Source organism: Nymphalis io, chromosome 24, assembly GCF_905147045.1.
Source record: "Nymphalis io chromosome 24, ilAglIoxx1.1, whole genome shotgun sequence".
In the NCBI taxonomy this organism is placed as follows: Eukaryota; Metazoa; Arthropoda; class Insecta; order Lepidoptera; family Nymphalidae; genus Nymphalis; species Nymphalis io.
Genome location: NC_065911.1, coordinates 3,515,832 through 3,542,034, shown reverse-complemented (window position 1 = coordinate 3,542,034; position 26,203 = coordinate 3,515,832). Strand labels below are relative to the sequence as shown.

General features: G+C 35.8%; 1 non-coding gene and 1 pseudogene across 1 annotated transcript; one reads left to right on the top strand and one right to left on the bottom strand.

The window, feature by feature from the left end:
* Nucleotides 1-4,479: 4,479 nt before the first annotated feature.
* LOC126777804 (uncharacterized) lies at nucleotides 4,480-6,982 on the top strand (annotated as a pseudogene).
* A 675-nt stretch (nucleotides 6,983-7,657) lies between these two features.
* Trnaq-uug (transfer RNA glutamine (anticodon UUG)) lies at nucleotides 7,658-7,729 on the bottom strand. Its single transcript has one exon. It is a non-coding gene; the product is annotated as a tRNA-Gln (tRNA).
* Nucleotides 7,730-26,203: the final 18,474 nt, after the last annotated feature.

Here is a 26,203-nt window from a genome sequence, read left to right as displayed (position 1 = left end):
TGGTGCTAGTTTATAATTTGACTATCTGACTCAGAAAGAAACATAATTTTACATCTTGTGAATCTTAATTAGCTAGCAAAAAAGAGAAGATACCCTTCGTCTAAATCCAATGACATCGTAAGAGATTTATAGGAATTGTAAAGAGCGTTCATTTATCTCAATTGTAAGCGCCTTAACTATCCCTATGGTGTGGAAACGAACACATCAGGACTTGGACTTGGCAGTTCTTCCACTGGTTGAGGAGGTTAGAAGCATATTTCACCAAGTTGTTTCAATGTGTATTGGTATATAATATACCAAAAAATAAGGACAACCGGACAATGACGGTGATTTTCCCGAAGATGTTTCCAAGATTATTAATTGTTATTGCTTTTTCAACTGTAAGCTCTGTGCGGTTTTCTTCGTGTTGAATATTGTTATATAAATTTTACTTACCTTAAATGCCTTTATCAATTTTTTTTTATAGAATAGAAAGGCGAACGAGCATATGGGCCAACTGATGGTAAGTGGTCACCAACGCCCATAGACATTGGCATTGTAAGAAATGTTAACCACCGCTTACATCACCAATGCACCACCAACTTTGGGAACTAAGATGTTATGCCCCTTGTACCTGTAATTACACCGGCTTACTCACGTTTTAAACAGAACAGAACAATACCAAGTACTGCTATTTTGTGGTAATATATCTGATGAGTATTACACTGGTGGTAGAGCTTTGTGCAAGCTCGTCTGGGTAAATACCACCCACTCATCTGATATGCATCAGATATTCTCAATAAATGTATTAACGCGAAAATATAATTTGAAATATTTTTAGCTTTAAAATATAATTGTATAGATTATACCATTATAGCGTTTATATATTAATATATATATTCCTGTATACCACAAAGTTACAATGCAGAGAATTGCTTAGGACTAATTAATAGTTACAATAATAATAAATAAATAGGGGCTTGATACGATATGAATTGATGATATGTTATTGCGGTTGATCAGCCATCTCTTCCAGACTACCTAACATGAGAGAGACGTTAATACATAATCAGGTCATAAGCTTATGTAAATACCTATAATTTAATATTTATAACTAATACATTATATAATAAAATATGAATTACTATGGCAGTTCTTTATGAAATAATAAAATACTTATAATAAAATGAAAACACCGGCTTTGATACTCTAGTGACATGTACATTTTTAGTCTAGAGAATAGGAAATGTGATTCAATGGGGAAATGATGCTAGTATTCTTGTCACTATTCCACGAGTTATTTATTACGAGATATTTCAATGTATATCTTAGTTATTATTTTCATTTTGTTTTGCATATACATTTTTTGTATCCTCATGGCTAATCATTCTAGTTCGAATTTAACAATTTAAAGTACAATTTTAAAATCATTAAATTCCAAATAGGAATGTATTGACTAAATATTGTGCAATATAGAACAAAAAGAATTGTTAGTTATGTTACGAAACTAAACCATTTCGGAATATTGAAGTTTCACGTGGCCTCAGATTCGATTTGTACACGTTTCCATTTACAATGTTGGGGATAAGCTATTTTCACTTTTCCTGCCAATTTTGTTACGTTTAATTTGATATTCTATTGGGTCCAATATTTGATCAAATATATTTGGTCACGCCTCACTATTTCCAAGGAATCTTTTCTCTACCTATTTGCCACAAAGACTGGGAAGAGCTAAATTTCTTTCACAAATGTTTACTTTATATGTGATAACAATGTAGTATGGCCAATATTCACTTTGGCCAAGATTCATTGGAATACAGAACGGATGTGATTTTGAACTGATGTAAGCCAATTTGGGCAGAGTGCCATGTTATTAGCGCTGCCGATTAGGGAAGTTTCCAGCACACTAATTTTAAAGAGAAACACGTTGCCTTCATTTAGAATAACAGGTATAAGTGTTTAGGTTGAATTTTATTATTTGTATTAGAGCGTCAATAGATGTATCAGCTAGTTAAGCTAACCACTGGTCTGGTAGAATCTTTGGATCATGCTCAAAGGTTCTCTTGACAAAAGTGTCAACTTAAGAGACAAAAATGACAACTGAAATTTAGTACATACATGATGTGAAATTGAGAAACGTAAGAAAAATATAACGACAGTAGATTTTATTCGTATTCCACGTTGTTTTGAAACCTGATTATATTGAAATTTCATGAAATTATGATTTCACGAATAAAGTATACTTGTAGAATTGTATCAGAAAGAAAAATCATGCAGTGTAGTGCAGTCATCGGCGGGTCTGCAGAGATCCCAGTTAGCTCATGATTAAGACATGGCTGTATTGAAACTTCATTGTAGCTAGAACCTAAATATAATGTATGAACTGTGTATGTTACATCGCGAAATCTTATTGTACAACAACTAGCTAGGCAGTCTCTAATTCTATACAAATTTGTTCTCGAATGTTCACAAAATGTTTGACTTAATATAATTAAAGACATAACAATAAGAAGTCGGATGGACAGAATAAGAGAGCGTTTCCGTCGCGCATACCAGTCGGTCTTACCCATTAGGCGTACCAATATATGATTCACATCAACAATAAATCCATTATTTTCAGGTAGTATTTAGCAAGAGTAAAACATGCTAAAACACAACAAATATCACTCCAGAAAATAACCGTCTTCTAATTGATACTTCACTTAAAATTGCTCATCGTGTCTAATGATCAATGATTGAAACATGTAATTTTCAGCGTGCTTGTTTATCTGCGTACGCGCACGCTATATGCAACGTGCACTTCCACGTGGACTCACGCGTGTCATTTGTGTATCTATTTAGATCATACAATATTGTAATTGCGTAACTTGGTTATACGTGTTGGATTACAATGTTTGGTAAATGCTTTGTTAGTATATTGCTCCTATATATCAGCCAACTTTGTACAGCCGCTTACATATTTACTACTGGTTTCTTTAAAGAGTTCAATAATTATAATACTTGTTACATACATGAGTGCCAGCTTATCTATAGGTTCTCTGATAAATATAACCGTTGTATTGTCGATATGTTATATTTCAAAACAAACTTGACTTGGCTGTTTTTTCAAATAGAATATGGTTAATAGTTTTATCTTCTCTACGCCATTCTTACGTACAAGATTTTATTATTTGAACCATTGCAGCATTTCGATTTTCTTATTTGATATGAGAATAATAATTTTATACTTATTGCATTAGCGTAATTAAAAAAAAAAACTATAGCTTTAGTTATCTATACCTTCAGCTCAGTAAAGATCAAATATCTCATGTAAAATAAAAATAACTGGTAATCATTTTGTATTTTATGCAATACCAGTTTTACTGAAAACCCTTGACATTTAACGTTACTAAACTTATCAATTGTCAATATTATATATATATATATATATATATATATATATATATATATATATATATATATATATTTATAAGATAAGGCTTATCAGTTCCTTATGTTATATTATGTTAATTCTAGTGATTTCTGTCCACTAAGCTTTTCCACGTTTTAGTGTAGATGACCTTTAAATGGTCATTTGTTTTTAGAAATGACATGTTGGTTATTTTTATTAAGCAATTCCAAAAATATATAAGGGATATTCTGTACAAGATTATAAAGACGAGATATTTTTTTTTGGATTTAACAAATTTTATTTTAATAAATAGTATATATGATAACTATATATGTAATTATCATCGATGAAAGAAGTTTGAGGTTCTTGTCAGTTATTTTAGGTGGAATTTAGGTGAGCCATTGGTAGCTTTGCATTCATATTGTCTGAAATGACGATTCAAACGTCCGAGGATCCATAATTTATGTTTATTAGCCACCGTAACTCCTCTGATATGTGTCTTCGGTACGGCATATAGGCAATGAGGTATCCGCGGGTTAACCCATATTTTAATAGCTTTCCCCCACTTGAAGTGGGGGTTTATGTGGGACTCGCCGGCGCCGAGTATGCGCCGGAATACCCACTAAAAAACCAGCGGTACCCACACCGCCTTTTCGAGGGGCGTCACGGGATCGCTTGCGCATACTACAGTGACGCCCCGACGGTTGGCCCGCCTCTGCAGGCCTCCAAATCCTAGGGGGTTCTCAGGGTACAAAGACCCCCTAACCCCGGCAACATTTAGGGCAGGAGGAGAAGATGCGCATAGCGCCGACGCCTTCTCCCCGGTCTTCTTCGGCGAAGCGAGTCAGCGGAGGCCCTCTCCTCACGCTCCCGCTCCGCTGTCTCCTTCTGCGACATGACATTTTCGCAGAAGGAGACCGTCTCCAACCAGCACCTCTCGCTACCAAGCATGGCATTTATCACACTCGGCAGCGAGAGGTCTTCACCTAGTATCCCTATACCTTGAATTCCCACCAAATTTCCTCAACATCCCTCTATCCTGAACTGATTTCCTACTCTAGGTTGGGGAGGTCAGACGGTCCTTGTAAAACCAGTACCCGCCATTTAATATGGAAAAAAAGAAAAGAATTTTAGGTACAATGGCTAGGGCGTCGCCGAAAAACGACGCGCAAGCACATCGCCCTAAGCCTGCGACGAGTGGGAAAGGGCTACCGTGTCAAGTACGGGCACGGCTAAAGAAGCAAGTACCTAAAAAGAAGCTCCGCTTTGCCACCTGGAACATCAGCTCTCTCACAGGTCGCTCCCTTGAACTGGCTGACGTACTGACGAGGCGCAGGGTTCATGCTGCATTCTTGCAAGAAACTCGTTGGAAGGGGAACAAGTCCCGTGATATTGGACTGGGTTACAAGTTGATCTACTCCGGCTCCCCCTCAGGAAAGAACGGTGTGGCCGTAGTACTGTCCGAAGAATTCCAGAACAGTATTCTAGAAGTCGATAGACTGAGCGACCGACTTCTTCGGGTGAAGCTACTGATAAAAGGAGTAATTACTCATCTTATCAGCGCCTACACTCCACAGGTCGGCGGCTCTGAATCGGAGAAGGAATCCTTCTGGAATGACTTGGAAGACATGCTCCGCTACATTCCGAACACCGAGAGCATCGTGATAGGTGGAGATTTGAACGGCCATGTTGGTGAGGAGTCACGTGAATATGGACGTGTACATGGCGGCTACGGCTATGGTCGTGAGAATGCAGAGGAAGATTCAATTCTCAGCACCTGCTTATTATCAGACCTTGCCATTGTTAACACTTTCTTCCAAAAGAAACCCGAGCACCTCATCGCCTATAAAAGTGGGCCGCACTCCACCCAGATCGACTACTTGCTTATAAGAAGAAGCCAAATTGGTAGAGTGACCAACTGCAAAGTAATTCCTGGGGAATGCCTAGCAACACAACACCGCATCCTTGTCATGGACATGCTGGTAGTACCAAGCAAAAAAGTGCCTGAACGACGCTGACCTAAAACTAAATGGTGGCTGTTGAATGGACCAAAACAGCATGACTTCTGTAAAGTCGTAGCTAGCTCCAACTTAAGCATAGACACAGATGAATCAGTCGATAGTCAATGGATCCAGTCAACAGTGAACACCATTGGAAAACAGGTCCTTGGCACTTCGAAGGGAGGCCGCGTCATCGATAAGGAGACGTGGTGTTGGAACAGCTCAGTACAGGAGGCAGTTCGAGAGAAAAAGACACAGTTTAAAAAGTGGCAAGAGACCAAATCTCCTGAAGACCGGGACGCGTATAAAGCAGTTTAATGTGCCACTAAACGAGCAGTTGCCAAAGCCCGCTACCAGACGTTGTCACCCCTTTATGACACGCTTGAGACAAACGAGGGCCAAAAGACTATCTTCCGTTTGGCAAAAGCTCGGGAGAAAGCGACACAAGACATTACAAAATGTCTTTGTGTAAAGGACTCAAATGGCACTTTGGTTTGCGATGCAGTTAAGGTGAAGGAGAGGTGGCGCGACTACTTTAACGTGTTGCTTAACACACAACACGATAATGTCTCTCCTCCAGAACTGCCTCCTAATCTCGGACTTGTTGCACCGGTAACACCTGACGAGGTACTCAAATGTCTTCGTACAATAAAAAACCGAAAAGCCGTAGGCCCTAACGACTTTCCGATTGAAGCGTGGAAAGCGATGGGTTCTCGTGGTGTGAACCTACTTACTGATCTTTTTAACCAAATACTTACTAGCCGGAAGATGTCCAACTCTTGGAGATTGAGTATAATTACTCCAGTATATAGTGTACAGGACTGCGAAAACTACCGCGGTATTAAGGTTATGTGCCACACCATGAAACTCGTATGCTGATGACATTGCACTGGTAGATGAGGACAAACAGGTATTGGAGCTTAAGGTGAACCAGTGGAAGGGTGTGCTAGAGAGGGGAGGTCTAATGCTTAACGTTACGAAGACCGAGTATATGGACTCCGAACCCATAAAGATAGTCGGAGAATCCGTTATCAAGACGGAAAAGTTTAAATACCTCGGGTCCGTACTGCACGAGTCTGGTACAGTCGACCATGACGTCAGAGCTCGAATAAACGCAGCCTGGGCCAAATGGCGGGAAGTCACCGAGGTAATCTGTGATCGCAGGATACCGGTGAAATTAAAGGGCCTTGTGTATAAGTGCATCATCCGACCAGTCTTATTGTACGGCAGCGAGACGTGGCCAGCTCTCGCGAGACATGTTCAGCAACTTCACGTCGCGGAAATGAAAATGCTGCGGTGGATGTGTGGCGTTACGCGACTAGATCGCATTCGTAACGAGCACATCCGTGGTAGCCTTGGAGTTTGCGATGTAGCGGATAAGTTGCAGGAAAGCCGTCTGCGTTGGTTTGGCCACATTAGCCGCAGACCACCAGACTTTGTCGGGAACCGATGCCTGGACTTTATTGTCGAAGGCCCTAGATGCCGCGGCAGGCCCAAGAAGCGCTGGCTCGATGTTGTGAGGGACGATATGAGAAAGCACGATCTAACTAAGGAGGACGCTTTAGATCGGGCAAAGTGGAGGCATAGATGCAGGAAAGCGGACCCTGGTGTTACTAGGCCGGGAAAACGCTAGGCAGAAGAAGAAAAATGGATATCACCATAGCTACTCCTGGTTAGTGCGTAAGGGCAAGATGATCATATAGCTAATTATGTTTGATTCCTCTGTTTTCTATAATTCCATTCATAATCTTGACTGAATTATTAGTGACTAGATATAAAGCTGCAGATCACGATGTCCCGGGTTCAAACACCAGGTCGGGTCGTTATTAAGTTTTTTGTCCAAATTTTTCAATAGGAGCCCGGAGTCTGAAATTTGGATGCAAGCAAACCTTCTCTTCCTTCGGAAAGCACTTAGAGCCGTTGTTCTGTGCCTGAACTCTTTGCGGCCCTATCAGATTCCCGTCACATCGGATTATGAGAGTGAGGAAATAGTGAATGCATCTGTGTTTGCACCCACACCTGTGCATTATAATATATCCCGTGCAGACGGCAAATCTCCGTTGAGATCGACCGCCGTGGCCGAAATCGGTCATGAGGACATCTATCGTCAATCAATCATAATCATCATTATCGTATTAATGCTATTTAATTTTTTTATCTTCTAAAATTATTTTATTATATATATGTATGTTTTTTTAATATTAAAATTAGTTATATTCTTTTCACTTACGTTGTTCTTCAAGGAAGAAATATTTACAATTATATTCTAATATTTGAAAAAAAAAACAGGTTCCACCGAGATTTGAACTCGGATCGCTGGATTCAAAGTCCAGAGTGCTAACCATTACACCATGGAACCTCGTTAAGCGACGTTAATATAACTTCTATACATTTTTGGTTGTGTTTAAATATCATTATTAAAACTAATATTTTAATTAGGGAGCAACTGTGAAAACATAACACTGTTTATTTAATTTGAATGAATGTTTTATTTCTTACTGTGTTAATGTTTACGAAAGAAGGTGACCATACATTTAGCTGTTAATATAGCTCTAAAGTAATCCAAAGGAATATATTTATATTTTACATCATATGCCGGTGGACGGGCAAATGGGTCACCTGATGATAAGTGGTCACCACCGCAGATAGAAACCATAATAAATTCCAATCATCCCTTACTTCTCCAATGCGCCATAAACTTGAAGTAATATGTAGAAGTAATAAATAAAACAAAAATACTAAATCACTATTTATATATAACACTTTATAGGCATGCCGACGAAGGTGCTTACCGGACATGGCTGTTTCGATAAGTACCTGCACGGGATAGCGAGGCGGGAAGTATCACCCTCCTGCAACGAGTGTGACACACCCTGACGGAGTGTGCTGCGTGGGGGCTTCAAAGGCATACCCTGACGGCGATAATCGGTGGAGAGCTCTCCCTGCTGAGCATGGCGTTAATCACACTCGGCGCTGGTAGGAAATGGTCTCCTTCTGCAAGAGTATCATGTCACAGAATCATATCTCGAGGAAAATGCCTCCGCTGATTCGATCCGCCGAAGAAGACCGGGGAGGTGGCGTCGGCGCTATGCGTACCTTCTCCCCCCGCCATAATAGCCGCTGGGGCTAGGTGGGTTCCCTGTACCGCTGGTTATTAGTGAATATTCTGGTACCTTCAGCGCCGGAGAGCTCCACATAGCCCCACTTCACGTGGGGGAAACGCGTATACGCGTGTTTCCAGCGAGAAAAAAAATGTTCTGTAACTATTTAGATATTACATGATATTATGTTTATGAAATGTCTTCCGTGCTCTATGCTCTGGGACACATAGTCAAGGTCAATATACTAACTTCCCAATAGAGACATCATAGCAATTTATAATTAGAGGAAAATACAAACGACCGCGATGGAGGCTGCCCTCGTATTGGTACCGGCTTGCATAATAATAGTCGTTATTTCCCGCATTGTGCTGCAATAAATCTATTTTTATTACAATCTAGATATAATGGCTGTGTATGATATGCTCATGATCTTTAAGGTTATTTAATAGATGTCCAAGCGGTTCCAATAATTTATATTGGAATTGGAATTGGAACGAGCCGGTAGGCGAGGTTGATAGATACTTGCCTAACACGCCGAAGGTTGTGGGTTCGATTCCCACCCAGAACAGAGATTTGTGTGCATTAACATGTCTGTTTGTCCTGAGTCTGGGTGTAATTATCTATATAAGTATGTATTTACAAAAGAAAAGTAGTATATGTAGTATATCAGTTGTCTGGTTTCCATAGCACAAGCTCTGCTTAATTTGGGATCAGATGGCCGTGTGTGAATAATGTCCCAGGATATTTATTATATGATAGCAGTGTAAGCAGTGCAGCTAAATTTATATTAATTCATATCACTTGGAAATATTAGAGTTAGAATATTTACAGAGCTTAGAGTTATATTTCTTTGCCATATTACTGAAAAATAAACAGATTAAAAAGATATATATACAGTAGAAAACATCAGCCTCATATATTTGTGTCTAAAATGTTTCCGAACTGTGGCATTATATTTTGGCGCCATTCTAAATTTAAAAATAATAAAAAAAAACGATTCAAATGAACAGACTTACCATATAATTATTGTTATTTAGACATATATCATGTGCAATCAATACGGCTTAATACTCAATAAAAAAATTGGTGTGTCTTTTCCATTTAATCCTTAAAGATTGATTCATACATAAAGAAACCTCACTTCGTACTACTCACCTTCAAACATTGCGGTGAAATATCTACGGAACTTAAAAATTAAATAAAAAAAGTGAGTGATCCTTGTTAAAAGTCGATATACCTATATACAATAACCTATCGTATGCATGACCTAACGTTGCATTAAATAGGAAATAGATAGTGCTTAGTATTCATGAGCTGATCGGGAAATGTTTGGAGGGCGCTGGAACCTTGGTGCTGAGGAAAACATTGAGGTAATACATTATGTGATAATGTAAGAAGTTTTAATTATACTAGTTGTATTTTTGTTAAAGCGTTACTTAAAACGCAGATAATTTTATCTTTATATAACATGGATTACTTTCCGCTGGTACTTTGCGTGTTTTTCCAATACAGATATATTAATTTATTTTTAAATATTAGTTATTTATGCATTTGTAGGTATATAAGGTGTTCGTTGATATTTTTATAGTACTTAAAAATAAACGGATTGGACTATTTATTCTTATTATATATCAAGATAGCGAGTATATAGTTAACGGTTTTGAAATTTCAACAATATGTTAACAGATAGCCTGAACTAATATTATTAGTGATGTACGCTTTCGTTAGAGAACTAAAAATATAAATTGTTTTTCCCTTAATATATCTACAAAGTTGATGCATTCGTTGATATTTAGTTATATTTCTATAAGTAGAAAAGATTTAGCTCTTCTGGGTAGGTACCACCCACTCATCAGATATTACTGGTGGTAGAGTTTTGTATAAGCTCGTCTAAGTAGGTACCACCCACTCATCAGATATTCTACCGCAAAACAATAGTACTTGGTATTGTTGTGTTCCGGTTTGAAGGGTGAGTGAGCTAGTGTAATTACAGGCACAAGGGACATAACATCTTAGTTCCCAAGGTTGGTGGCGCATTAGTGATGTAAGTGATGGTTAAAATTTCTTACAATGCCAATGTCTATCGGCGTTGGTGATCACTTATCATCAGGTGGTCCATATGCTCGTCCGACTTCCTATTCTATAAAAAAAAATCAATCAAGCAACGCCATCATCGATCAAGAATGAATATAAAGAAAAACCACTTATTTACTAAGAAGAACTTAGGCAGATAGACAGTCCAATGGATATCTTGTGACTTGAAAAGTAAGCAAATCTGGCAATTGACAAGCGCGGAGAATCATTGGCTGTCAGCCTCGATATCTCCAAGACTTTCGATAGGGTCTGGCACAGAAGTCTTCTCTATAAGCTGCCGGCATATGGTCTGCCTGCTCAGCTATGCACCTGGATTGCCAGCTTCCTAGATAAGCATAGCCTTCGTGTTTTAGTTGATGGTTGCGCTTCACAATTCTATGTAGTGAATGCTGGGGTCCCCCAGGGATCTGTGCTATCTCCAACACTCTTTATTTTGCATATCAATGATATGCTCTCTCTTGGAAACATACATTGCTATGCAGACAATAGTACAGTGCATGGTGGATACCACGGACGCGCAGTGGCTGGGCGAGCGGAAATTGAGGAGAGGCGGGAGAATCTTGTCCTTGAACTCGATAGGACGTTAAAGCTCATCGCCAAATGGAGTTCTGATAATCTTGTTGAGTTTAATGCCAAGAAAACACAGGTATGCGCTCTCACAGCGAAAAAGTCACAATTTTCCCCTCTTCCCTCCGGCTGTGCTACTCCGCTGGTGATACAAAGCAAAATCGCCGTGCTGGGGATGGACGTTCGCTGCGACCTTAGTCCAAGGGATTACATCGATGCTGTTATAAAAACAGCTTCACGGAAACTCGGAGTTCTGAACAAGGTGCGGCGTTTTTTCATGCCACAACAACTGTGCCTGTTGTACAAAACACAGGTACGGTCTTGCGTTGAATATTGCTCGCACCTTTGGAAAGGCTCCGCTAAGTACCTACTGGAGGCCTTGGATCGGTTGGAGCAACGCGCGGTCCGCATTACTGGCGACGTAAAGGTCACAAACACCCTCGAGCCTTTACAATTGCGTTGAGAGATAGCAGCGCTGAGCGTTTTCTATCGACCGCATCACGGCGAGTGCTCTGAGGAATTATTCTCTCTAATTCCTGCTTCCCCCTTCCTTCATAAGTCTCCGCGTGCTGGTTCTCGATGTCACCGCCTAACTGTGACATCAATTCCATCGCGCACAAATAAAATTGGCAACTTTCTTTGTCGCACTTCCAAATACGTGTTCCCCTCCTCCAACAACCTGGGTTCCTTCAAACGAGGCGTGAAGAGGCATCTTGCGGGCCGGCAACGCGGGGGCGGCTAGTGCAGAACGTTCTTTCCGACTGTACTGGCCGTCGTCACGTTTGGACTCTACTACCACTTACCATCAGGTGGAGTAGAGTCATTTGCCCTCCCGGAGCATATAAAAAATAATAAAATTACAAAATAGGAATACTTAAATTTGCGTCATAAAAGATTTACAACAATATTTACAATAGAATAATTTTATACTATTAGGATTTTAAAAATTATTTCATGTACAGAAAGCTATATTATCGTCGAATAACGTAGGTTGTATTTTATTTAAAAAAAAATAGTAACATTTTTTTTCATAAAACTAATTATTTGGCGTGCGCTTCGAAAACTTTTATGATATCTAAAATAACGTATAACATGTTCATAGTACATATTTATCACACATTATCCACAAAAAAGCCCGCGACGCTCGTAAAAGTCAATTAATAACACTAACATATATCAATTGTATATAAAACGATTGAATTTTCTAGCAACATGCACTCCAGACGGCGAATGTACAATGAAAAACAAAATAGAAAATATCTATATTTCGATATGGAATAAAACCTTTAAAATTCTTCATTATAATCGACATGAAAGTAAATTTAAATATTTAAAATTTATATATTTAGATAAACACATGTTTTTGAAACTCACGTGCGGCTACCATCTGAGACAGATCACGTGTTTCACTGCCTTTGGGTCACGTTCGTGGGCTTCGAGCGAGACTAATTCGTACCATTGTCTTTAAATAAGACAAAAAGCCTGTGATGTAAGGTAATTGAATATCTTAATATGTTTATTATCATTATATAAATTGTTATTTATGTGATGTTGTTTATAGTTATTTTTTTATGTTATAAGGGGTAGGTATGAAGTTGATTCTTTTTTTGTATTCTTTCTTTATTTTGTGTATTTTTATTAAAATGAAACTACCAGTACTAACTATTACATAATTGTTTTTAAGATTTTGTTTAATTTGGTACCTAATTTTCTATATAGACAATTCGAAAATCGAATTCTATAGTTTTTAGATGGATGTTTGTGTTTGTTAGTTCGTTGTCAATTTACGTCTCATATATCTCGATAAAAATTATATAAACTAGAATAATATATAATTAAAAATGTTTGAGTTTTTATGAAAATCGTTCAAATATTATTTTACTCTAAACAAAAAAAAAATCACATTTACACACACACAATACACTTACAATTACAATATACTTTCTATCAGGAAAGAGGAGGATATAAAGGAAGGTCCCGCAAAGAAAAGAACGCAAGAAGATCAAACAGAAAAAGGGAACAAAATACAATACTTTAGGGGCAATCAGTAACAGTAACAGCCTGTTAATGACCCACTGCTGGGCTAAGACCTCCTCTCCCTTTTGAGGAGAAGGTTTGGAGCTTAGAGGCAATACAATATCTATATGTCTTGCGCAGTCGGCTAATCACCCATGAGATTGACCGCCGGCCGTGGCCAAAATCATTCAGGAGGACATCATCATCATTTTCTACTGGAAAGCTTATAGTCTTCAGAATCGTATCTTGAATAATTAATAATCCATCCATCCACTCATGAGATATTCTATCGCCAAACAGCAATACCTAGTATTGTTGCGTTCGGGTTTTGAAGGATGAGTGAGCCAGTGGAACTACAGGCACAAGGGACATCTTCGTCCCTAAAGTTGACAGTTAAGCCACTCTTGGATAGTTCATCTTATAATTTATTTTCTAGAACTCATATAAACTCATTAAAAAATAAATATTTTATTTTTTATTTTGTTTTTATTAGTTTCATTAGTTAGTCGTTTACCTTCGGTACCAAACCAATCAATTATACTATTAAGAACTTTTTGTAAATAAATGAAAGATATTTTTATCAATTGCCAATTTCAGACTAAGTATGATAATAAATTCAAATTTAAATAAACGCCGTCGCGTGTCTCAAAAAAATAAGACTTGTTTATTTGAAAACGTTATAAAAAGAAGTAATTATACTTGAATAAAAAATGAATGAAAAAGTAAGTTAGCGTTGAATTTTGTAACTTACCTAAAACTTATGTCTTGACACGTGAGGAGTTATTAATAACATTTCATTAAGTGCGCAAATAAGATATGTAATCAATTTTATATAATAAATGCTAGTTTATACTAGTAGCCGAGATGCCGAGATGGCCTAGTGGTTAGAACGCCTCGGTACGCCCGCCCGCAAACGTGTCGTTGGAGCGATCCTGCCAGCCTTCGAAGCCTGGATGAGACAAAAGCGACGAGTCACCTTCCGACTTACGCAGGTAATGAACGTCGGCGTCGTCTCGGCCCTCCCACAGCCCCGACGCCCGGGGCTTAAAAGATAGGCCTAACCCTGGGGCCGTGGATGCGTGAGGTGGGGACCTCGCGTTTCTTATTTCATACGGCCCTGAGGAGGACGGCAGCCGGAATGGCCTCGCACTACCGTACGCACTAGCGAGGAGTGCTATTACCTTTGCCCCCTGAGGAGAGCTCCACCGAGCCACGAGCGGAGCAAAGCACGGAAGAGGTCGCGGATGCGTTATATCAACACGATCCCGCAGCTTCACCAATCCGTGCCTAGGACGGCCATCGCAGTGGTTTTAGAGGGTAAGAATTCCACATAACCCAGTTCCCCCCCAGCCTATGGGAGCTTCAGACCCCCCAGTGGAAACGTTTAGAAAGGGGTACCTTTCCTTCTTTTTAGGGGTTTCCACTGCGTGAAAAAAAAGTGGCTAGAACGCCTAAATCTTAACCGATGATCGTGGGCAAGCACTACTGAATTTTCATGTGCCTTATTATTAGTTTATGATTCATCTCGTGCTTGACAGTGAAGGAAAACATCGTGAGGAAACTTGCATGTGTCTATTTTCATTGAAATTCTGCCACATGTGTATTCTACCACATTGGAGCAGCGTAGTGGAATAAGTTCCAAAAAACCTTCTCCTTACTGTTACTAGTATTATATTTGTATTTGCGAATTAGGTAATTTCTAATAAACAACAACTATGTACACTATGTTCGGCAGCACTCGCGATTCCCGTCCGTCCCGTAAATAATAAACAAATTATATTATATATGACATTCATTTACATTTAGTGAATATGTCAATATTATGCAGTACATAATGTAATACTTAAAGGGGCATGTTTCCTACTCCATTAATTATAATATTAATTGTCAATTTTGTTTATTTGCTTATAAAAAAAGGATGTGTACGTTATCATAATTGTGTTATTTTATTAAAGTAAGCATTATTTTTTTTATATAATTATAAAAAAAAAAAAATTTTGAATATCATATTAAGTTAACGGTCACATTATTTTTTATAAGAATAACCCTCTTTAACCTTAAAAGTACTCGTGTTATTTTACTACCTGATGATAAGAGGCTAGTAAATAGATTGTTATTTTATAATTGGCAGTGCTTTTGGTTTTTTCGTAGTTCGAAAAAATTATAAGACCTCATTGGCAGGTTGGTATGCCGTGACGGCAAACGGCATGATGCTCTGATGAGCGTGCGTAGCGCGTTATATATATAAATTGTATATATTGTGTAATATTAAAAAGAAGAATATTTATTGTGCTCCATGTTTTTACTTACAATCGCTTAATAAGCGTATTTTATGCTTATGAATTGATGAAGTAGGCTGCTTACAAGTCACGTTATAACAATAACAATTCGCCTGTCAATGGAATAGTCCGAAGTGTAATCCTGATTCAGCTTACGTAATTACGTAACAAGCACGTGTCGAACTCACGTGTAGACTTACGTCAGTGGGGGTTCAATTCAAGCAAGGTCGACGAAAGAAAGGGTAATTACAGACGGCACACCCGACACTATTTACCTCAAACGAATAGTCTTGATAGTAGAGTTGGAATCATTGTCTTGTCATGATTTGTTTAGTAACTATTATGCGAATAGTAATTTGTGTATAGTTATTTACGTCCTCAATCTAAATTATTGTATTTATCGCATAATATAAAACCTTCTTATTATGAATTCTAAAAGAGGTCGATTCGATCGATATAAAAACAACATTATACCGATTTATGTTAATATAAAAATTTGATGCTTGCATTCTCTAATTATCATGTTAATTGTATTCAATGTCGCTCATCATTTGAGTTTTTATATTTGGCAATAGTATTTTTAGTTTGTTTATTACAAAAGAGGTTTGTTATTTTTTGCATTTAAAATTTACGTCGAATAAAATGTTTAAATTATATATTTAAAATCGAATGTAATGTTAAAAAGTTCATGTATCCGAGTCACTGTTTAATGATAACAATAAAATAACTTTCAATAATTACCCATATGAGCCCGTGCTCATATGGGTAAACGACCCCGTGGTCGTTTTCACCCCATGGAAAAAATACCTTCACGATCGAAAACTATTTCACATTAACATTACTAATTCGATTTAAACTTGAATTTATCTGATATCAAAATCAACCAGTAATACAAGTAAGGAACCCGATTCTCTAGACCTTTTTTAATTTGCACTGTGTCTTTCATCTATGACTTTCTACTTGAATATTTCAAATCAATATACCAGTACAGAAATTACAGTGCCAATGTTTATGGCTTACAAATTTGTTATTATGTCTTAATAAATTTCAAAATCATATTACCTATAATATATACAATTTCGTTGAATAGCAATTCACAATTTTTGACTATGTTAGAAATTGTATAGTCGTCCGTGAGTAGGATTCCTAATGTTACGCTGACATTTCCAGACAATCCTTCCACTACACTTACATCCTCGGTGTCTTTCTGCAAGAACTCACTTTGTATGACACTCCTAAAATTTTGGAAACCCGCCGACGTAGATACGCTATTTTGATCCTTTAAAATATGTTGATTAGAGTCAATTTTGCTTATATTTTTCTCACATTGACGATTGTTCTGCGGTATTTTCGAGTGTTCTTAAAGAATAGCGCACGTAATATGCATATAAAAATATTATATAATGTTTTAGCGAGAAGTATTAATTTTCCTTATATTTTTCCGGTATTTAAATTAAATACATAATTGGAGTTGACAGGATACTAGTTTTTAAATGAATAAAAAGTCTTACACTATAATGAACGTATAGTCTAATATACGTTATTAGAAATATATACGCTCATTTGTTATTTGACGATGATAGCTTATATATATCTAAGATCTTGTAATAGTCATAATAGAAAATACAACCACATTGATCTGTTTAAAAATAGTTTAAGTAAATTTTATAATCTTGTGAAAAATACTTATTAGTAATTAACCATAACCATATTTACGTTAAAATTTTACTTTGTCATAAATAGTTATATTTTATGTAACATCAAAATTAGTCCACTTCCCTGTTAAAACAGTAGTGGAAACTTAACTGGCATAAGTGTTAAAATATGATTATTATATTAAGTTGTAATATACGATATGCTGTATGTTTCCCTAATAAATAAATAAATAAATAAAATAAATAAATAAATGTTAGATAATATGTTCATTGATAAATAGCAAATGGGTTGCCTACCTAAATCACGGGCCAACGATGATAACTAAGATTAACTTTAATTCACTTATTTTTATCAACTTCCCTGATTTTTTATTGATGAAAATCGAACATTAGTCGATAGAATTTTACACGAGGAGTTGGAAAAATATAGGTTATCTACTTTTTCCTTAACCCAACGACGAGGTTGCCAGGTACAATTATTTTATATAAATATTATTTGCCCTGGTCTTTTATATACTGAAAAATAAACGTTTGTATACTTCTGATTTCATAAAATATTTTATATGCGAATAATATTGAAATATCATCAGCTTGCTTACGACACATGCACTACAAAATAAATAAATCATAAATATGATAATTTTAGTTTATGATTTGAAAGAATTTATATCAAAGATTTGTGATCAATATAAATTTTAAATATATTGGAATTATTTAAATATGAATTGGCAAGTTAAGAAAAATAATACATTATAAAAATTTGCAAACCGAACATATGATTGCAGAAAAAGGGTGACTTATGAAAAATATCTATTTCTAGTTGTCAACTAAAGAAGATTCTACATTGTGCAAATGATTGACCCAGTGGTTTACTGTAATAAACATATTGATTTGTCCGAAATAGCAATCCCACGGTTGGAAGTTGACAGTGTTTTAAAGTTAATTTAAGTTTAAAGATGTTTTTCGTCACATGAGTTCTCTCTGATGGTGTCGGATTGCAATCCCATCAAACTAAGATTTTTTTTTATAGAGTAGGAAGGCGGACGAGCATATGGGCCACCTGATGGTAAGTGGTCACCAACGCCCTTAGACATTGGCATTGTAAGAAATGTCAACCATCGCTTACATAGGCAATGCGCCACCAACCTTGGGAACTAAGATTTTATGTCCCTTGTGCCGATAATGGGAATAGAGAGTGAGTCTGTATTTGCGCTCACACTTATGTACTATAATATGACTTGCGCAGCCTTCTTTGAGATTGAATATGATAATGACGTCATCATTTTTCCTTTTGCCATTTTAATATTTATATTTACATAAATTTAAAGTTTTTCCCTAAACATTGCCACAAAATGTAATGTAAGATAATTTATTATTTACAAAAAAAGTTTGCGTATGGAATCGAAACACGTGCTATCAAATTTCAATATAACTGACGTAAGACACGTGAGCCAATATAATTTTTACATAACAAAAGTGCATTTTATATTACTTATATGTATATATATTTACTGTTATTCGTATGAAAGAGTACCTACTGAATTTCTGTTGATATTGTCTATTGGTAGAAGTACGATGACGCGAATTTGTAATTTGATTTTTTTTAATATTTATTTATTGACGGCACCAACAGATTAGAATCATAAGATTAATATTTAAATTTTATTTATACCTAAAGGTTGATTTTAAATACTGGCAACATTAGCTTTCAACAAAAAATAGGGGAAAAAACGACATAAGACTAAAAATCATTCGAAAAGATGGACAGCTAGCCGATAATCTGACTTAACAATTATAATTGCGAAAATGAGTTTATTTATTTGTTTGTTACGCTTTCACGTTTTAACTATTCAACCGATAATGAAATGTTGTCATCATTAGGGTAACAAAAAGAGTTAACTAAAGTAAGCATTTAATATCGTCAGCAAGGTGGTAACCTACCTTGTTGATGATATTAAGATTATATCTAATTTTATTTAGATCAGGAAATCGTGACTGTCATAGTATATATCTAGCATCCAAACGTGAAACTAGTTTTACAAAAACCTAGAATTTATCCTTTAAAAAATAGAACACCAAATTGATGTAAATAACACCCTCAATTACTCTTAAAGATCCAAATATCGCGTCGAGTTTAACTCATAGTTAGTAAAGTCAAATTCATTTATTAAAACTTTGGAGATACAATTAATGTGATACTGGTGGTAGGGCTTTGTGCACTGGTGGTAGGGCTTTGTGCAAGCTCGTCTGGGTAGGTACCACCCACTCATCAGATATTCTACCGCAAAACAGCAATACTTGATATTGTTGTGTTCCGGTTTAAAGGGTGAGTGAGCCAGTGTAATTACAGGCACAAGGGACATAAAATCTTAGTTCCCAAGGTTGGTGGCGCATTGGCTATAAGCGATGGTTGACATTTCTTACAATGCCAATGTCTAAGGGCGTTTGGTGACCACTTACCATCAGGTGGCCCATATGCTCGTCCACCTTCCTATTCTATAAAAAAAAAAAATTCAATAGCTTACAATCAAGTCAAATTGTTTTCTTAGAGAATAGCTTTGTTCTATTCGAACGCTCGCTTGCGTGTTGATATTCAAAGCTGTTTCGATCATTAAAAACAATTATTGAAATTATCTTTGACTGGTTTTAAGACTATATATATTGTCAGGATTAATAGTATGTGTAATGTGTCCACAAACGCTTAAGTAAATAAATAATTAATGGGTAAGCTATCGGTTATGAATGGGACAGTCAATACAGATAAATGTGCAATGATCACACAATCTGTATACAATTAGCTTTTGGGGCGTCATGATTTGATTGTATAAAAGGTTTTTTTTTTAATTAATATTAAATTGCGCTAAATTATTTTATTTTCTTACAATTATAATTTAAATTAATTACTTAAAGCTGTTTATCAGTGGCTCGACGTGAATAAAATTTTAGCACCTAATGATTTTTTAATGTGTAACGAAAGATATATATTTTTTAACGATATAATAGCCGTTTATGCCAAAATTTTATTACATCAAGTTTGAGTAACAAATATACTAAAACATAAACTGTAATATCAGTAAAAATATATTTGTATTGTAAACAAAGGACATCATCATAGCGTTAGATTTTTACCAAGCTTAAACTTAGGTCAGGCGGCCCAAGGTTTTTTATCGCTATAGCGACAACAAAAAAGAAAAAATTGATCAATATTATGAAGTTGTGTTGATTCACTTTAATTTATTCTTATTAAAAATTCTCAATAAAAAGTTAAAAACTTAACTGATTTGTAGATAAAAAGAAGGTGGATTTTGATAAGTTTCAAACATTTTGCTTAAGAAATGTCGTAACGAGCAAGGTCGGTCTTATGAAATGTTTGCTAATACGTAATAGTACTTTTACATTAGGTTAAAATTTTAACCGACTTCTCATAGGGATAGTAAGTTTGTTTATATTAAATATAATTAAAAAAAATTGAATTTTCAATCTTGTTATTTATGCAACGTTAAAGTAGAAATATCTCCTATCTCAGAGCCACATGAAGGGCCAATATAAAACATTCAGGGGGGAGGGGGCTCTGAAGGTAAAACTCAAGTACATACAACAAAAAACCACCAAAGTCGGTCCAGCCGCTTAGGACGAGTTCAGTGATATACGCACAGGAGAATTATATATACAAAGATTGTCAAACATAAAGGTACCAAAAAATTGTTCAGCGGGCGTTTAGTTAAACATTGATTTATCTCTTTCTGACATTATTGACTTAACATTCAAAGGAATAAGACAGCTGATTACTTCTTAAACAACATTTATAGTTTAAGCCGTTATTGTAATATAATATTTAAAAGAGTAAATTACAACTCGTAAATGCGCCACTACTGGGTCACTACACTATATTTAAGAAGACGGGATATAGTCCCTCGTGCTTGTTTGAAAATAACACCTTCTGCAACACTCCCGGTGCGGAGCGCCAGCGAGAGGACAGTGTCTTCGCCGAAGAAGAACGGGGAGAAGGCGTCGGCGCTATGCGAATAGTGCGCATAGCGCCGCTGGAGCTAGGTGCGTTCCATATATACGGGAACCCCTTGGGAATTGAGGTCTGCGTAGCTGGGCCAACCACGGGGCGTCACGATGCAAGCGCAAGCGATCCCGTATCGCCCCCGAACAAACGGAAACCGCTGTACCGGAAACGGGTATCGCTGGTTTTTAGTGGGTATTCCAGGGCACTCAGCGCTGTTGAGTCCCACTTCATGTGGACGTTAGCGCGTATATGTTCTAGCCAGCTCATATGATGAAATAATAAAAGCATAATTAACTTATTATAAACGTGTGGGATCGTTGCAACGACGCATTTCCTCACCGAATTGCTATTCCAATTGTCTAGACGATAATATATAAGAAACGCGTTTTTTGTTCTATAATTTCAAGGTCTATTTGTATTGCGAACGCCACACATACATATATAATCTGTATATTCTGACTCAATATGTCAAAAATTTCATAAGCCTGCACCTTGAATATAAGATATCGTTTTTTGATTATTCCGTGAAAATATTTTATATTTCAAGATATATATTTTTTGTCTCCTTTCAATTATAAATTGATGGCGACATAAACAAGACGATATTATCGATTTGCAAAAAAATGTTTTTTGGGTTTAAATTTTTTGCTAATTTGTTTTAATTAATTTGTATAGATAAATAATATACATATTATCATTGCTATCAATAATATAGATTATTTACACGTTGACCTTAAGTGATCACATAATTTCTTACCAAAGAGTTTTCATACTTTGGAAACCAGCTAACTAAAAGTATGTAAGCGTATATATTAAGTAACGTTTTGCGAATTCGTTACAAAATATGTCTCGTAATAAAACTACACAATATACAAGTCACTTAATGCATTACGATATTTCTACTCGCTAAGTCTGTTTTTTTTAAATTGTTTTTAAAGTTAAGCACTTTTAGGCATATTTCGTGACAGAAAAAAAAGTGTAGAGAGAAAGAGAGCTATATTTTGAGATGTTTCACTGGTATCAAGGTGCTGAAGCACAATTTTTTAAATGTCGAATAAATTTCATCCTATTTAAATTCCTTAGGGGATAAATTTTTCTAAAATATTTTCTTAAGGCTCACCTTTGTTCCATGAGGTCTTCTTGCGTAACATTGAATGCCGGTACTATACTTGGGTAGCTGTCTATTATTTTTAAAATTTCATAAAAAAAATCCTAATTTCACATAAAATGTTTTAACAATTAAAAATCGCATTTAGTAACAATTTACTAACCCATTACCCAATGTTACAGTTGCTGAACAACTTACAGTGTGACCAATGTGCGTTTTATCGTACTTATGTTACATAATAATTACTAAACTTTTTTTTTGCACGTTAGCGTTTCATTGATATTGTTAACGATTCTGGTGAACGAAATCCTGAACTAAAATTTTCTCAACTATGACCATTAATGATAATGTCAGTTAAACTAGTTATTAATGCCAGAGGGTATAAAGAAAACTATTTTTCTTGATAATTTTTTAAGGTTCGGATTGCCTCATTATACTATAACGCATTAGTCTGATCCAAGTTTTCAGTAAAGAATTATGGGTTCCGTAATGTCAACGAGACCTATTTTAATTCGATTTTGGTTCTACAATCTTTAATTGATTTAAAACTTTGCCAATTTCGTTAATTAAGTAATTTGTTTGTATTTCATATAAGGAGTAAGTTTCGTTAGTCATTAAGTCTTTGAAATTTGATAAGTCAGTCTGTAACGAGTCAGTCTAGTTCTGCATAATAAGGCAACTAATATATAATGTATTGAATGTCTTTTCAGTAGTGGTTAGCTTGTAAGGCCGCAGATCCCGAGGTCTAGGTTCAAGATGATAGGAGTGTTCCCCGTGTCTCGGAAAGCATGCAAAACAGTTGATCCTGTGCGCGTGTCGCGCTGGTTATACATACATGTAAAAATACCGTTAAAACTTACGTCTTCATCACGATTATCAACTAATCTTTGCAGATTTGTTTAGCAAATTAGAAAAAGATTAGACACTTAAGTTCAGTCAAATTATGTATGTTTAGAGTTGTATACATAAAATGTATATTATCTATCTATTGTTACTTTTCTAAATTGCTAGAACTCATATCGTATCTCGTCGTTAACCAAACGGTGATACGCTATTTTGATGCGTGTATCCTTAAAATTTTATTGTTATTGCAGTCAATATCGCATATCACTTATTGACATTTCACGAACGTGTCCGATTCGAGTTTGTTCTTGCAAAATAGATTTACAGGAAAGAGCGAAGTGATTAGGATATACATTTGTGTTTTCGTCATAAAATATGTTATATAATTGACTTTAACTTAACTGACGCCCCGAGTCAACGTGTAATATAATTGGATATTTATATATGTGTTAATATATTTTTATAATGGAATTAGCTTATATTAAGCACATTACGATAACGCTATGTTAAACCGGTTTCTTACAAGATATCCTCAGTTAGACATGAAATTCTTACGGAATAGATGTATGCTTAAAGATGTTTGTACTTAGACCAGTAATGTTATTTTTATTTATTAATAGAACACCGACAAAGTGAGCACTCAATCATATTTAGATACAGACTGAGTTCTGCCTCAATTTTATGAGTGATAACTACATTTAACATTACAATAGTAAGAGCTTAAGATTAAGTATTACTTTAAAACAGATTTAAAAAAAAATTGCAACAGTTTTAAATTATCTGTTTCACACAGATTAAAAAAACAAGTACAATTATCTTACTATACTTATTACTTTTATTCAATATAGCAGTATCTTTTTCATTAAGCATGTGTCAATATTTTCAGGGTTAGAAGAATATATGAACTACTTATAAAATTAAGTTTTAGTTAATTATTATGCGACCAGCGTTGATCTCTATTTGAATAAGGTTAATTTTTTTTTTTTATCTTTAGTAATATGGATTACTTTAGTTGTTTTTTTGTTTGAACGCACTAATCTGTGGAACTACCAGTTGGATTTGAAAAATTTCTGATTAATTAATGTATATACCGTAACAGCCTGTGAATGTCCCACTGCTGGGCTAAAGGCCTCCTCTCCTCTTTTTGAGGAGAAGGTTTGGAGCTTATTCCACCACGCTGCTCCAATGCGGGTTGGTAGAATTCACATGTGGCAGAATTTCAGTGAAATTAGACACATGCAGGTTTCCTCACGATGTTTTCCTTCACCGTAAAGCACGAGATGAATTATAATCACAAATTAAGCACATGAAAATTCAGTGGTGCTTGCCCGGGTTTGAACCCACGATCATCGGTTAAGATTCACGCGTTCTTACCACAGAGCCATCTCAGCTTTGTATATAACTGATAATAAATAAAGATAAAGTAAAATTTAACAATTATCAAATATTTTTTTGCGTTTATATTTCGTGAACAAAACTGTGTATATACTCCCTTATATCGACTTGATTTCGTCCAGCGATCGAGTCGGTATTTCTACTCGATTTACGATATCGATGTTGAAACGACACCGGAAAGTAACTTCCAAGGACAATATTAATGGTTTTAAAAGTATAACGTAATAATGTGCAATACAAATACCACGGTTGAATACTCCTCATTATGAAAGTTTGCTCGTAATCTTGAAGGCCGATTGCGGTTCTAATTACTTCAAAACTATAAAAAAAAAACTGCATGTGTCATAATCCACTGCGATTAGATGTAGCGTTATGGTAATTTTCTTTACGGGAATCACTACAGTTTATGATATTATTAAACAAAATTGTGGGTGTAATTTGCTTAGAAAAAAACCTTAAATAATCATCAGAAAAGTTTTATCCAACGTTACATAAATCTTGTAAGCATTTTTGACCTTGAAATATAATTAATCATGCAGTCATTTTGGAATGGAATCAAGATTGATATTTTCATTGATTAACTAACGCCCTATCTGCTAAACCCTGTAATTTTGTTCAAACTTAGAAAATGTGTATCTAGATTTGCAACGTATAGAGCAAACAAAGTCACCCTTAAAGGTATCTGTTGCAGAAATATTTGTCATGAGTAAGCATTGAGCTCCTGACAGGTACATACAGCAACTATGAGTTCAATAACCCAAAAACAAGGATTACTGACAATTGAAAAGACTGCAAATCCTATCTGTCTTGTCAGTTTAGTGGCAAGCTTTTTAGCCTCCAGGTGCTGAGCTTAAAACACAGATTAGGCCAAAGAATCAATAAATTTGCAGTAGCAGCTCAGTTAGGAAGCTATGTGTTACACTCCCAGGCCCTTTGGTTCTGTGTCTGATCTTTCTTCGTTACCATCCCATGGTTTCATATATTATGAAAGCAAGAGAATAGAGTGCACCTGTGCGCGTAGCTTCTGAGGCCGGCCAAAGTTCCATCAGGTCTTCGTTCATAGATACCAAGTGCTGTATAAAAATCTGTAGTAATAGAATCCAGCCATTACCACTTTTATCCATCAACATCATAACATCAACGTCAATGAGTATCAATTTCTATTATTTTTTTTAATATCTGGCCATTTAAGTTCTAAACTTCTTTATATAAAGTTAAACGAATATTTGCAACTGTTATTATAGTGACGAAATTAGTTCCGTAGATATGTCAACATACTAGTTACCTAATGCTTGCTAAATATACATATAAGTGGTACAATATACACGAACATTTCTGATGTGATTTCTGAGTTACTTTTTTTTCATAATACAAAAATTACAATGTTTATAGGTGGTATATATACTGCTGGGTTAAAGACCTCCTCTCCATTTTTGAGAAAAAGTTTTGGAGCTTTTTTATATACTATATAGCGAGTTTATAAAATGTTATATTAAATATATGAAAAAATGTTGGTTTTAAGTTGATTATTCCTTGAACTAAGACTTTCGATACAATAAAAAACTTGTCGAGTGCGTGGATAATATTTAGTGAAATGATAAAGATAACTTACTGCTAAAAAACTTAAACATAGCTTAAATCCCACATATTAATAAAACTTTATCCAGCATGCTGTTCCGATATCACTTTGCAGATATATTCATATATAGAGTTATCTGTAAGAGCTTCGATGCTAGTAACTACCTTCTAAGGTTGCAGGT